The following is a 16,268-nucleotide window of genomic DNA, read 5'->3' as shown; positions in this document are numbered from 1 at the left end:
AAAGTAAAGACGCTGTTGTTGAGCCTTTATTTGTTTTGTGACAGGGTTTGTGTGTTGTTGTCTAACGCCGCAGTAATTTCAGCTATATGACGTCGGGCAAGGGAGTCTGGTCCCGACAAATAGGTGATTGATATTGTGAGCAACGTCCCACGCAGTCAGGCTACGCCGAAAGGCAAACTATCACGTCAACAAGCCTGACGACCCAGCCCCGTTTAGTAACCGTAGGAACCTATTCCAAAAGAGCAAACGCTTTCCGATTGATTAATAGAAAGTTCATAGTTGTAGGTACTATAGGTACGTTGATTTAGAAGCCGTGGGTGCTGAGAATTAACCAATCTTTCTTCAAACGAACACATTACATATTTGAAATTTATTGCTTAAATTAGTGTAGACAATATTTATGCCATGATGCTGATTCATCATATGAGTACAATTAAACCAAATAAATAATATTGAAAGCAACCAATTGAATATAATTAAAGACAAGAAATGATGTTTTCTCGTTTAGTCACACTGCAAATTTAAAAGAGTCATTTCCAAATGTGATGTTTTCTTTGAATGTAAGTAAGAACACCCTTGCAAACATGTAAATCTATGTAAATTACGTATCACCTACCGCCTCCGTGGTCTAGTGGTAGAGCGTCCGCCCGGAGAGCGGAAGGTCCGGGGTTCGATCCCCGGCCGCGTCATACCAAAAGACGTTAAAAGATGGTACTTGTTGTTACCCTGTCTGGCGCTCGGCATTAATAGGCTAAAACAAGGACTGGTCGGCTCGGAGTCAGTATACTGTGTCTGAGTGAGGTATTCATGTTATACTGCGGCATGGTATCTCAGTGAGCTAGCACTATAAATCGGCATCAGTCCGGACTATTACAAGCAGCCACACAAACACACACACGTACATGCACGTCGCTATATAAGTACAATAATCTTGGACGCGACGTTAAACCCAATTTCACCTCCCCTACTTATCACCTGGTCCTTGTTAGAACCTACCTTGTACATCACTTTGCTCTCAATGGACATCGACTATAGTGCATGGTTCGCCTATTGGGTAAATAGTCGCCGCTATTTACATCTCAGTGGCATTAAATGAATTGTAATCATCATCATATTTGACATTTCCACAACGAACATACGGGAACAATCAATAAAACATTAACATCCGAACAAATATGGAACGAACAATTACTTGTAATGCCTTTACTAAAATGATCGCACTATAAAGTGAAACAATTCAGAGCAGTAATGACATGTCAGCGTTTTCGGAGTGATCAATGACAAAAGCACTTAATTCAGTTCTACTACTCTGTTATTTTCCCTGCTGTATATTTATTACTACCACAAAGAGCTATACGTTCCAGTGTAACGTAATTTATCATCCAAAACTGATTTTCATTTTGTGAACTCCTCTGTTTCTCAAACGTACTTGTTCTGGCAAAAGCTACAGTTATGTTCTGTTTGTTACGTTATAATTTATAGGGGGGCACGGGTGGCCCAGTCGTCTAAGGCGCCGCGCAAACCCTGTGTTATCATATTCCGGGGTGGTACAAACACTAACACTAAAGGTAAAATACTCGAGGATTTCATCTCCAATAATGACCTGTGCATTTTATGATGACTGAAGCACTTATCTACACCCTGCAACTGGTACATACTCTTCTCAAAAGTTTTCTCGAACTGATTCTACACAAAGAATTTGAATGGTCAGTACACAATAACCTTTGTTGAAGTGATCATTTCCCAATTATCATTAAAACACTAAATCCATCTGATATGCCACCAACAAAACGAGATTGTACAAAAGGCTACCTGGCCTTTTTTTCAAACATTATGCACTAAGAAACTAAAACCTGAGTGTTTCAGTGATGTTGCTGATCCTATGCAGGTTTTTTGCTGACGTTTTAAATGATTAAGAAAGAAATTAACTTTAACTCTGATAATGGTGAGGTTTATAATGAAGTCGTTTTCATTCATGAGCTGCATACTGCCTTGGGACAAGCGCATGATACAGCTACAGGTGCTGATCATATTATTTACCTGATTCATGTTTAGAAACACTATTAAATGCATATCTGGACAATAGTAATTTCCCTTCATCGTGGCGATTGGCTAACAATCATTGCAGAAGTACTTAAACGTCAACTGATGTTCCTTTATAAACTGTGTTCTCTACCTCCAGGAAATCTATAGAAACTATAGAATCCATAGAAGGCTTTTCCACTTCATTCAAACCCCAGAAAGAACCCAGAGTGTCCTCATACCCCACATATTACAAGTTCTCCAGTTATATGACCTGACACACTTTCTTAATGATTACCTGCCTGAGACCAGACTCTTGTCAAAACAGGCTTGTAAAGCTCCGGTGAATGATAAACCCAAGGCAGACATCACTACAAAATGGCTGTCACATGTTAATTCAGATCGCGACTTTATCCGCTTCAAAGATCTACATCAGAGACCAGGACCAGCAAAAATGCGGAAACTCGCTAGAAACAGACAATATGTCAAGCAGTATGCAACTGTGGATGGCTGTGCCACAAGATGCAGAGACAATATGTGACCTCTGCGACCAGGTGTATCAGGATCTCGACAGGCATGTTCTGACATCATGTTACTCTCTTAGGAACAGTTACGACCAGTTTTGGACAATGTTATCATGTCATCTCCCTCTGGAGTTGCAATGCACTCTCCATAGAGCAGATGATGAAACTCTTCTGCAATATCTGCTTGGCCGATCCCTTGACATGAAATGTGTGAGTACCATGCCATATGTGCAAGTTTTGTAATGGCAGCTATGGCCTTCTATCAGAGAGATCATACCATTATAAGATACCATGCATGAAACAGCCTATACTCCTCAAGGCAACGTCACATAAAGCCCTAACAATTGTACATGTCCTTAATTTGTTTAATGTTTCATGTGGAGAATACTACACTCATTCTCGTTGGAGACCATTTTTTACGAAAAGAGTGGACTGACCGAGCGAAATCATAGGATGCTGGGAACCTATACCAACCCGGAAACCTCACTCGGGGCAGTGTTAATTTGAACTTACCAATAAGGTTTAGAAAGGCAATTTGCTGAAAGAGCCCGTCAGTTAACCCGATTCAAGGATTTTCAATTTACGGAGCCGCTTATTATATATATGGTTTTAAACCCACCTCCAAGGTTAGGCTTAATTTGACATCTCAGACAATATTACTGAAGTTTGTTCACTCCCACGGATAGTGTAATGAAGTATAGTCTTGCCTGAAACTATTACAACGGGAGCAGACGTCCTCGTGTTTCGGAGAATAGTCGAGACTGTTTTTTTCTCTGTCGTTGACGTTTTATATTAACTGGCAAAACTATACTTTACGCAACAGTAGAATCCATGTTTTTCTCTGGACATCCTATACGGTCGCTTTTAAGACTATTGAATACTTGTCTAAACATTTTCTTTTTGTCTGTTCAACATTTTTAGTAAAATCCTGCCAAATTAGTGATATGTCTCGTGTCCAACATGGCCAACAACAGACAAATCGACATGGTTCATGTTACTTAACACGACAGAACCCTTTCCAGTCCATTGTACGATTCCAACTATAAAACCTTTCTGCTTATTCATACCGGACAATCTCCCAGATGTTGCAACACAAATAAATGATCTCAGGACAAGCTAGATGTTCTGAAATTGTGGTTTTGAGTGAAATACAATTGTCTGGTTTTACATGAACCGTGCCAGGGAACCTATCTGCCTAGTGCTTGGACTTATTGCTTTGATTTTTGTCGGGGCTCATTACCTAGCTGGCTTCAATGTGACCCTTGCAATGTCCATTCTTTCACCTATCAGTGCTAATTATCCCGGCCTCCCGTTTGCCCAGTATCCATTACAAATTACTTGGCTATGATAACTTAAGTGTTGACTTCCATTGTCTATTGCTTATCACCTATCAGCGCCAGTCATCTGTTGGCTTCCTTTGTTAGCTTGTACCCTTTGTTATTTTCCACCTTTTGTTATCTTATTAATTTTGTTGTCCTTACATGTACATGTATATGCTCTCTGCCTAATGGCATTCATTCACCTGATGAAGGAGTAAGCATATACTCCAAAACGTTGAGTTCCTCATAATAAAGAAGTTGACATCCATATATTCTCTTCCTTACATGCATATTTCCTGTAAATTGATTGCCATTGAGGGCGCATTACCACGGGCTTGATTATGTGACCACTTTGAGTTTTAAACACAAAAAGAGGCTGTTCCTGATGGCCAGTATGTACTGTGATGGTTTGTTTGTTGTTTGTCGCGCAATAAGACGTGCCTTGTGGAGGTGTATTGACTGAAGCTAGAGCTTGGTAGTGTGTCGTCATTGCCACATTCAGATACATTCCAGCTATATGACGGCGGTCTGTAAATAATCTGGACCAGACCATCCAATGATTGACATCATGAGCATCAATACGATAGTATGCAATCCACCAAGTCACCGAGCCTGACGCCCAAATCCATTTAGTCGCTTCTTGCACTTCGGTAAACCCCTGGATCCATTCTCATGGTTCAAGCGATCGCAAACTACCCGTCCTTGATTTTCATTCACATTTTACCGACCAAACAAACGTTCACATAAGGGAAAAGGTAAGGGAGGTATTACCTAGAAACCAAAGCCACCGCCAGTTTTAATGGACATGAAGACATTCTGTCCATCAAGAAGATTTTTGTGGGCTTTCTTTTGCGTGTCTGTTGTTTGTCATTGTTGAATTTCTCTATGATAATCATTTGTACTGACCGCCATGTTGTTGATATTGCCAACCTGTCACGGGCTGTGCTCCAATACTCATGGGTGTTATAAAATAAGAATACAGTGATAAAGAAAACGTGGTAATATGTGCACAGGTTTATTAAATAACTACTAATTGTACTAATGGTTGACAATTAAAACTGAATCCACTCTGCGCTTACACAGATCACAAGTCAATTCTATCAGCGTAAATATACAATCACGTATTAGCCAAACATCTGCATTACAGCTATAAGAAGGTAGGAAGCTAAAACAACACTTTGTCAAGATACGGACCGGATGCGTAGACTGCCAATTACGTCGGCTGCGACCAATTAACACCTGAATCAATTAACTCGACATTCAAATGAGTGAATGACCTCGGCTCAGTAAACAAAGCGGAAATAAACACCGAGAGCTTATAAAAAATGACTCAATTAGACTACAAAACTAGACGATTGCGTCAGAATAACAACTAGTCTTAATAGTCAAGGACACACTACAGCGCCCAAAAAGTCAATCACTAGATCTTGGCCTTAACACGACGGAAAAAGAGTGGCAAACGATCAATCGTAACCCCCACCGATATAACGTGCCCTCAAACCAAAATGGTTCCAATACAGTATTATTCACAGAATTATACCAACAAACGAGTTACTGTACAAAATGGGATGTAAAGAATCATTTCTTTGCAATTTTTGTAAATGAGAAAGACAAACCTTAGTGTTCTTTAAATGTGAGAAATTGTAAAACATGTCTGGAACAACCCTGCAAAATGGATCAGAGTGAGTGAGTGAGTGAATGAGTATGGTTTTACGCCACTTTTAGCAATATTCCAGCAATATCACGGCGGGGGACACCAGAAATGGGCTTCACACATTGTACCCATGTCGGGAATCGAACCCGGGTCTTCGGCGTGACGAGCGAACGCTTTAACCACTAGGCTACCCGACCGCCCCTCAAAATGGATCAGAGACAAAACTGGAATTGAACAAGAATTTTCAAAATTGACAATTTTATTGGGATAACAAAGCAAAACATATTCAAATAAAAACTTCCGACTCCAGGCCAAATTTCCAACACATCAACCGATTCATATTACATCCACAGAAATATATCATATTCACAATACAGAGTTTAGAAATCACGGGAAGGTTGGTTATCCACGGATTACTAGAAAACTGAGTATTAGAAACACTAGTTACTACGAGTTTAGAAATCACGGGAAGGTTGGTTATCCACGGATTACTAGAAAACTGAGTATTAGAAACACTAGTTACTACGAGTTTAGAAATCACGGGAAGGTTGGTTATCCACGGATTACTAGAAAACTGAGTATTAGAAACACTAGTTACTACGAGTTTAGAAATCACGGGAAGGTTGGTTATCCACGGATTACTAGAAAACTGAGTATTAGAAACACTAGTTACTACGAGTTTAGAAATCACGGGAAAGTTGGTTATCCACGGATTACTAGCAAAACTAAGTATTACAAACCCGAGTGACTACGTTTAGTTCAGTACAACCAGACTACGACCCGAACCTGCTTACTGACGAAACCTGAGTTTTGAACGTAACCACTCTACTAGTGAGATAATCGTGAACGATTTAACGAAGTCTGAGCTGGATGATGATGATGATGCTGAGGATGATGTTGGAGATTTAACGAGCGCTTCCGGTATTGCCGATTTCGCATTCGGAAACACCGGAACATGTGATGCAATTATTTAAAAAAAATTTAAATGCAAATGTATGCCAATTTTTTTTTCCAATGACGGGCGTGAAAGGGAAATGAGTGATTACTCAAGAGTAATGGGGTTATTTTGGAATAGGGGCCTGAAAACTAGCTGACGGAAAGGATGTGGTAGTGTGATTTTTTAGTTGCCTTTTCTTGTTTGTTTTTACGGGTAGGACATTTAGGTCCTACTGTTTAATTTGTTTTTTAATTAGATAATTGCCTAGGTGATAGTAGTTGGATGAATTAGTGAGGAGTTGCTGAATTGTTGTAATTTGTGTGCCTATTTCACTTCAGAGTTTGCTGCGTTGTATGTTGTAGTGTTTACATTGGAAAATGACGTGGTTAATGTCCTCCACTTTTGGACAGTGAGGGCCGTGGCCTGTACGATGCTTTTTAATTTTGTGCTTATGGCTGTATAGGTTTGTGTGACCAGTGTGGAGTCTAGTTATAGTCCCGTCCCTTTGTTTGTTTTTGTGGTACGTTGAGACCTGATGGGTGATGATGATGATGATGATGATGATGATGATGATGATGATGATGGAGATATACGAGCGCTTCCGATGTTGCCGATTTCGCACTCGGATGGGCGAAGAGACGATGTTGTTGATGTTGCATTAAGTGTTTAGGAGGTCGCCTTCTGCCTAAGCAATTTCGGCTGACCTGTCCCTCCTTGGGACTCATGTGTGTGAGTAGGGTACACATATCTATTGTGAGTTTGGTATTCACATAATTTCTGTTTTTGTATTGATGATATTTCTATTTTCTCATATTGATATAATTTCATTTTTATCTTTGGCTGCTCTGTTTATATACGTTCGAGTAGCTGTCCATCTCTCAGAAATAGAGTTAGTTTGGCCTTCGCTATTGCATCGCTTGGCTCTAGGAGATCTATGACAGATAGCGGATCTAAATGCAATTCCTGTTTTAGCCCGGGCTGGGCATGGTCTTGACATTCTAGTAACACGTGAGCAATGGTTTCAGCCTAATTGCAAGATGAACAAACCTTGTACATGTCATAGTGCTTTTTGTAACCGAGTCTGAGGCGTGAGATGGCAATTTAAATTTTCCTTTCATTTGAGTATGAGTTTGGTTTTTGTCGAATCTTGGGTTGAATCTGCCATCTGCCAATCTTACATGCGTCCCATTTGGCTTGCCATCTTTCTGCTATAGAGGCTTTGATGTGATTTTTATCTCTAGTTTACTGAAGGGAATAGGCTGTATCTCCGCTTTGTCTGGAGCTAGCTTCGCCAGTGAGTCTGCTTTTTCATTTCCACGAATATCTATGTGAGAGGGAATCCAACACAGCTCCACCTGTTGCCCTTGGTCCGATAGTTTTGTATATTCGTATAGAATATTGTTGACTGTGTTTGGCCTGGAGTTTGAGTTGATGGCTTGAAGTGCACTTAGCGAGTCTGATAGGACGACTGCCTTTGCTTCCGGAAGTTCCGGTATGAGTTTGAGTGGATGATGGATTGCCTCTAATTCAGCCGTGAATACTGACTGACCATCAGGCAGGTGAACCGAATGTGCTTGGGGTTTGGAGCTGTGGATATGGATCCCGTAACCAGCACTGTTGTTGAAAGGATTCGTGGATCCATCAGTGTATATTGCTGAATGCGGCGTTAAATAACAGAAAGTAGGAAACAAACGATGTTGACATGTTTTCATTTTTCATTGTCGAGATACTTTGATGACCTCCGATTGAGAAGCATTTGGAAACGATTTGAGTATTTTATGACCGTTTCAGTTACTTCCTTTAACTTGGATTTGTAAACATGCTGGATGTTTAGCCAAAAAGAAAAACAGGAGCAATATATTTGCATGTCCTGTCACAATTAAACCCATTGCAAGTTAGGAAGTCACATGGGCATTGCGTTTTTAGAGCAGATGTACAAGAATTGATTACACACGACATGAGCTGGTTATATTTTTTTTTGAAAATGTGAATGTTTACTTCGGACGATAGACAAATAACAATGCTATCAACTGTCATTATGCGTAGCTTATAATTCACCGCTCATAATCTGATTATATGCTAGTATTTACACTAACCGGTATCAAATGATGTGACTCTGTGTTTCCAATCACCCATATCAAATGACGTAACTCTGTGTGTTTGCGATCACTGGTATCAAATGATGTGACTGTGTTTCCAATCACCCGTATCTAATGATGTGACTCTGTGTTTCCAATCACCCATATCAAATGATGTGACTCTGTGTTTTTATTCACCGGTATCAAATGATGTGAGTCTGTGTTTCCAATCACCGGTATCAAATGATGTGACTCTGTGTTTCCAATCACCGGTAACAAATGATGTGACTCTGTGTTTCCAATCACCGGTAACAAATGATGTGACTCTGTGTTTCCAATCACCGGTCTCAAACGATGTGACTGTGTTTGCGGTCGCCGGTAACAAATGATGTAACTCAGTGTTTTCAATCACCGGTATCAAATGATGTGACTGTTTGCGATCGCCTGGAGAAATACCGTGTTCTCATTCCACCTGCAGGTTAAAATGAGATCAGTGTCTCCTTGGTAACCGGCAGATCCACGCCGTCCAGACACAGTTACACACAATCAGTGATGGTAACAAGCTGATGCAGTCATTCACTTGGTGTTATGTCACTCTCATTAAAATCAGATCTTTTAATCCAATATGACACGTCTCTGCACTAAGCAGAGAGGTATCGTATCGAAGTAAAAAATATGGCTTTATGGGCTTGGGAGCATGCATTTATCAAATCGGGTTTGTTTATCAACTGAAGCGTTCGTAAAATAACCAGATTACCGTTGTTTGTGTACAATGACTGTTGCTATTTTGTGACATTGGACAACCCTCGACAAAGCTTGAGTAATGATGCTTGATACAAGTAAGTGGCCTAGCATGTGTTCTGTTGGGCCAGGCGCACTATGTTAATTACCAGCCAAATTCACACTTTAATATAAGCTTATATAAAAAACCGTCAACTTTTAAAAAAGTATAATTAATGGTATTTAACTTGTTGAAATATTTGATCATGAAGGTACAATGTCGTCGTAGTTTATAGAACTTGGCGGCTACTGCTACTAATTGGCTTTGCCGTAAGGAGTACACAACTTATCGTAACATATATGAAATCTCAACCTCGTGTCTTTTGATATCAAATATATCAACACAAGTCAATAACATTTTTAAGCGTTTATTGAACTTGTATCGACGAGTGTTGATACATTTGAAATCAAAGGACACAAGGCTTTGTCATGGAGAAATCATTCCTCCAACTTTCTCGGTTTGTAAACAATAAAACACATTAAAAAAAATAAGCAATGTCGTGAGTGTAAAATGTTTGTTTGCTTGTTGTTTAACGCCGCACTCAGCAATATTCCAGTTATATGACGGCGGTCTGTAAATAATCAAGTCTGGACCAGACAATCCAGTGATTGACGTTATGAGCATAGATCCACGCAGTTGGGATACGATGGCATGCATCAACCAAGTCAGCGAGTCTGACCACCCGATCCCGTTAGTCGCCTTTTACGACAAGCATAGTCGCCTTTTACAGCAAGCATGGGTTGCTAAAAGACCTGTTCTACCCCGGAATCTTCACGGGTCGAGTGTAAAATGGTACAGCCAATCAACATCTAAGGCTGGTAGATTAGTGATGTCATTTGATTGTGACGTCATGGTAATCGATGACGTCACAAGTCTGCAAGCATTGTGGTGAAATTATATTCTCACTCAAGCGATATCTCCCATGGAAGCAAGTTTGAGATGATAAATTCTTTTTGTGTTTGACATGCAATGCCATATCTACGATGATTAACTTTATTGTCAGTGAACAATTGTAGGCATGCAGAACCAAACGCCGAGTCGCCATGCACATCACGACACAATACGTCTATCAATAACTAATCTACTCAGCTAATGATCTGTGCACATCCTGTCCCATGGTCACTCCTTCCTCTACCACTTCTCATCATTCAGCGTGCATGGTGGCCAGTGTCGGTTGACAATGGAAAGTCGGAAGGGCGGAGGCCATCCTTGAATACAATCGTGTATTTTATTTACCCTGTGCATGTAACCTTTGGATAACAGACAATATGGATGCCCCCAAGGTCAGGTGATCTCCTATCCGGCGGCCCTACCTACGCTTGTCCCTTGTTGTGGGAGTTGTGTCCGTGTGATGACGAGGATGTAAAATGTACATTGGGTCAAACAATTGTCTTTTGTTTTTTGGCTTAAGTTTCACTACACCTACGCAATTGTTGGGATGCGACAAATCAAGTGTCACGAACAGGAACAGGCTTGTTTACTCGCGAGAGTTACCCGCAATGGTAAAGATCAACTACTTTCGCATAGAGAGAATATTTATGAGAGTGAGTGAGTCGGTATTATGCTGCTTTGAACAGTACTTCAACGCTATACTACGGAAAATTTACAGTAAGGGAAAAAAGTAACTGTGCTTCATATAAAGTTCAATGAAAGTCAAATTCAATTAATTCTGAAATTAAATAATGCATCTTTCAAGACATCTTATGAAGATTCACAACTTGCACGTGCATGTACATGATAAAACAGTGGTCAGACGAATGTCTAAATGAAATGTTGTTAATTTAAACGGTTATTTTTTTCACGTTAGTATATTGTTTAAACGTAAACACATCGCGGAATATGCTCTTCAACATGTTTCAGTCGTATAGTCAGGGTGAAAATGATTCTTTAAAATTTGGTAAATAATTGGTATAGTTAGTCGTGGGACGCATCACATATGTTCCATTCTTCGCGATATTTCGAATTGTTACCTTTGCACTTTGCAATTGTGCTATCGTTAAACAAGCAACACAGACAGCCATATTTGACAAGAACAACTATTTATGGCCATTCTGAGTAATATTTATATTTTTAACGTTGAACTTTGCAATTGACTAGAACTTTGCACTTCGACAATGCTCCAAAATTGTCTCAATTTTGCTACAAAGATCCGGAATAGAATTGGTCTTCAGCAACCCATACTTGCCGTAAAAGGCGACTATGCTTGTCGTAAGAGGCGACTCACGGGATCGGGTGGTCAGGCTCGCTGACTTGGTTGATGCATGTCATCGTGTCCCAATTGCGTGGATCATTGCTCATGATATTACTCGATTATTCACAGACCGCCGTCATATAGCTGGAATATTGGTGAGTGGCTCGTTAAACTACAAACCAACAAATTCTGCTACAACAGGCTTATAAAATAACTATTGCGAGTCACCACTCAGCCATTTCTGCTCAAAATGAAATACTTTTAAATTCTCTCAAAATGGATATACAGTTCCATAAACATCATCTCTGATATTGCCAGACTATGATACCTTAACGTTGGCATTTATGATAACATCATATTTTGTTCAAATCATTGGGATTGTAGTGTGTTGTTTGTGACACGATTGGAAACATTGTATGCCATTAGAAAAACTATATCCTTATAAGATTAAGGTGAAATGGGGATGAATGTAGCCTTCAATATTTGTGGCTCTATTTTCGTAAAATCATTATGTAGGTGGTGAATGTCAATTGATTAACCTTATTTAACGAGACATGTGAATACAAATGAGTTTGTATGACGGTACTCATCCCATCCTCGAGTAGCCAGGGTACTATATCTCCATTCAAAAATGATAAACACCCTGGACCCATTCGCCACCATTGCTTTAGTTCGGACGTCAGTCTCGCCTATCACTAACCCAGCTTAGACTTTCTCTCTCTAATGATTGTAATGTGACTGGATGTCTCTTTGAAGCATAATGTAATTTGAATCGGGATCAAAATGTAGCCATTATAGCGAACGGGATCATAGTAATTACAATAATAGAAATATACACTGGCTATAATGGAGGATGTACGCGTCCAAGATAACGGTAACACGACGCTATGGGAAACCTAACCCGAAACAAAAAAGAGCCAGACATGAGAATGATGCTATAAAGATCCTTTATATTATATCAGTCTGTACATTTCCCTTCGATTAAAACACTGATTGTGTTCCGACCACTCCATAAATCTACATTTACATCGCATGTGCCCGCATAGGCTGCACAAATCGAAGATCTTGTATCCGCTTTGTTTGGGCTCAGATCTGAAAAGAATCACCGTCTGATCATGAGTGCAAGATGTTTTTGTGGCTATCGTTATGTTTATTTTAGATACGATGGTTATTGTTCGATGGTTTCTGTATAATGATATTTGTTCATCAAATAAGGCCAGTTCAAAGACAGTCTTGCTTCACGTTACGTTTTTTTTCCAAACTGAAGGATAAACAGGGAGAGTATTCTTTTGTCCAGTAGGGTATAAATCTATAAAGGTAAACTTTATGGCACGCCAACTGCGCACTGAATCTCTGTGACACTTTAGTGAAACCCTAAAACTTGTGTTGATATAGACAACTGATCAAAATCAGGATTAATATGGATTTGAACCTGTGAGAAGTGGATCCTGGTACGTCAAAGGGATAATTTTTCGCACAGCACATAGACTACTGGGCCACCCGTGCATCCTTTTAACTCTCTGTTATTGGTGTAAGAAATGCTATAGTTCACACTCAGGGAACAATACTTTCAGCATTCTATCATATGTTTACTAAGGCAATTGGACATCGTAACTCTTTCCCGCCTGTATCTAATTTGTTTGTGGTGATTGTACATGTGCACTTTATAATTATGTATTACATTTCTTTGCGTTGTTTGTAGCAACATTCTGGATATTGATGTCTGTATACTGATGGATTTCATTCTGGATTACCTAGGATTATTGAAGTTAAATGTTCACTGGGTGAAATGGCCATAACTCCTGATGTTTTCTTGTGTGCAAGATATTTCACTCCAAGCACGGGTTTAATATTTTATGATTAAATTAGTATCAGGTGCCAAAAGATATTTGAGTTGTTCTTTAAAAAAGTCTTATCTTAAAAGTGCTTAAAAATAAAAATAAAATTAATGAAGGGGGCTTTTTCAATATTTTCAAAGCATCAGTATATCCGTAAGAGTGATTGGACTCTATATCGGTATGACAATATTTTCTAGTTATAACACGTCGTTTTAACAGGCTTAACGTGTGAGCAAAGCCCAAATTGACGCAGATTGTACACGATTATACAGCGTCAGTGAAACCCGGTAGGAGTTAACCAACAGAGAAGCATACTCAGCAGCCTTTGCTTGTCGTAAGAGGTGACTAACGGGATTGGGTGATCAGACTCGCTGACTTAGTTGATGCATGTGATCGTTCCCTATTGCATGGATCGATGCTCATGATGTCACTCAGTGGTTTGTCTTGTCAAGATTCGATTATTTACAGACCGCCGTCATATAGCTGGAATGTTGCTGAGTGCGGCATTGACGACCAGCCCTAGCCTCCATCAATACAACGCCACAAGGCACGCCGTATTGCGGCCTTCATTCAGGCCGATACACACACAGTCACACGCACACGCACACATACACGCCCGCATGCACGCCCGCATGCACGCACCCATACATATGTAAAGAATAATCAAGGAATAATGAACAACTATGATAGGTATCTGTTCCAACATGAAAAGACATGAAAAGACACTACTTCTTCCCTACTGCTCACCGTGACAGCAGATTATAACAGAACTCCATTCTGATTGGTCAGTTAGAGGTTTCAAATCACGTTAACAATCTCTGATTGAAACAGCTGAATTTACCACAGCATCATCTTAGAAGCTAATAATTATAGAAAAGGACTTCATCCTGAAACGTTGTCTATAGTGTACTTTGTAATATTAAAAGGGCACCCTATTTAGATTAGAGGCTGTTATCGGTGTTACCCTAGCTCAGATTGACAACCCACTCCAAACATACAAATTATCAAAATATCTATAACTCAAACAAAAATATGAACTGACATTTTCGAATTGACCTATAGCTGTCCAAATTGGTTCATTCGTTTGACTTGCACCTGCTACTCGCAAAGATGAACATTAAAAAATATCTATGTTATTCAGTATAATCAGTGGTTCACACTGATAAGCCCCCATTTAACACACGTAGGGAGATACGGCAAACAGCGTGTGCACAACGTGAATACTACAGAGATGCAAAGACCTCACTAATGACGGTTTGCACTCGTCAGCTGATGTACAGCAGGGCGAACTGGGTAGAGAACTGTCACATCCCGATTTGCGTTTTAGATATAAATACAGGTCCATGGATAATAGTATTTACAGTAGATGCACATGGCATAATACAGAAAGAAATATGAATATTTTAAAGTGAACAAACATTCTGCAATATTGGTTGAAATATATAGAAATATAGACCCACGTTACGGAATATTCCAGGGAATAGGAAACATTTTTAAATTTCAGGGATGTATGAAATATGCGCGTGTGTGCCTGCGTGCGTGCGTATGTGTGTGTGTGCTTGTTGTTCACGTGGGAAAATTACACAATGCATGTTTTATACGGATGTTCATAAATGCGCTTGTTTTGAACCCTATAATATAAGTTAATATCAACTTCTTACCCTTCAGGGTGGCACGGGTGGCCCAGTCGTCTAAGGCGCCGCGATTTGCTGTGCAGAGTTGCGTCCTTTGGGCACGCCAGAAACCTATGATTGTGGGTTCGAATCCCGGTTCGCCCCGATTATGTTTCTAGGTTTGTCAGCACCATACCCGTGCTCGTAGGTTTCACGGAAGTGGTAAACGTCTAAGACCTGCATCACTTCGGGCTTTCCTCCCACATTAAGCTGACACGCCGTGATATAACTGGAATACTGTTAAAAGCGGCGTTAAACCCAACTCACTCACTCACTCTTACCCTTCAGAATATGCACCAGAATTGTTTACCTCAAACAATACTGTCAATAAGCACATGTTCCCTTCTGTAACCGGTTATTTTATCTAACACAACACAGATGTACATGACAGGAGTCTGACAGTGGCAACACGTGGCCATATACTACCGCTGTCACACGTGTGACGACAGGACAGACTGGATACACACAACGTATCGACCTGGTGGAATGGACGCCAAGGCACTTCCGCTTTACGCGTGTCACGGGGAAGGAAAGTAATGGCAGTTAGCGCTGAGCAGCATGCAACACATACTATCGAATGCCAATCCTAGATTTGTGCTTCCTGCTACTCAAAATATTGTTTTGGAATATGTATTAGTCTTGATTATCCCGAGTTACGCTAATTTGGTGTTTATTATCAGACATTATACTGAACAGAAACGTGGCTGAACAGAGCCATTTGTTTTGGATGCATTAACACATGAAAGCCATGAATTTGTTAGTTACTAATCGTGTCTTTCACTTGATTGTAAAACAGATATTGTGTTTATCAACAATACAAATTTGAGAGAATGAAAATCTATGAAAAGTATTACAGTATTCTATCTATTTCTGGGCGGTGGGTAGCCTAGTGGTTAAAGCGTTCGCTCGTCACGCCGAAGACCCGGGTTCGATTCCCGACATGGGTACAATGTGTGAAGCCGATTTCTGGAGTCCCCCGCCGTGATATTGCTGGAATATTGCTAAAAGCGGCGTAAAACCATACTCACTCACTCACTCACTATCTATTTCTAAAAAGTGAAAAAAATCAGTCTTGACCAGGCGAACCACAAGCTTGTATCATCGTCGACGTCATCCGTCCTGCAGGTATGACGTCACTCAATCAGTCAAGACACAGGGTATTCCATCTAAACTGTCGGCAAAAGAAATGACACTTGAAAATTGGATTTGGCAAAAACATAACGCTATCAAAACGTTACTAGGCTGAAAACA

The sequence above is a fragment of the Haliotis rufescens genome, unplaced genomic scaffold (assembly GCF_023055435.1).
Source record: "Haliotis rufescens isolate VD_foot unplaced genomic scaffold, xgHalRufe1.0.p SCAF_6, whole genome shotgun sequence".
Classification (NCBI taxonomy): Eukaryota; Metazoa; Mollusca; class Gastropoda; order Lepetellida; family Haliotidae; genus Haliotis; species Haliotis rufescens.
This window is presented reverse-complemented; position numbering follows the sequence as displayed.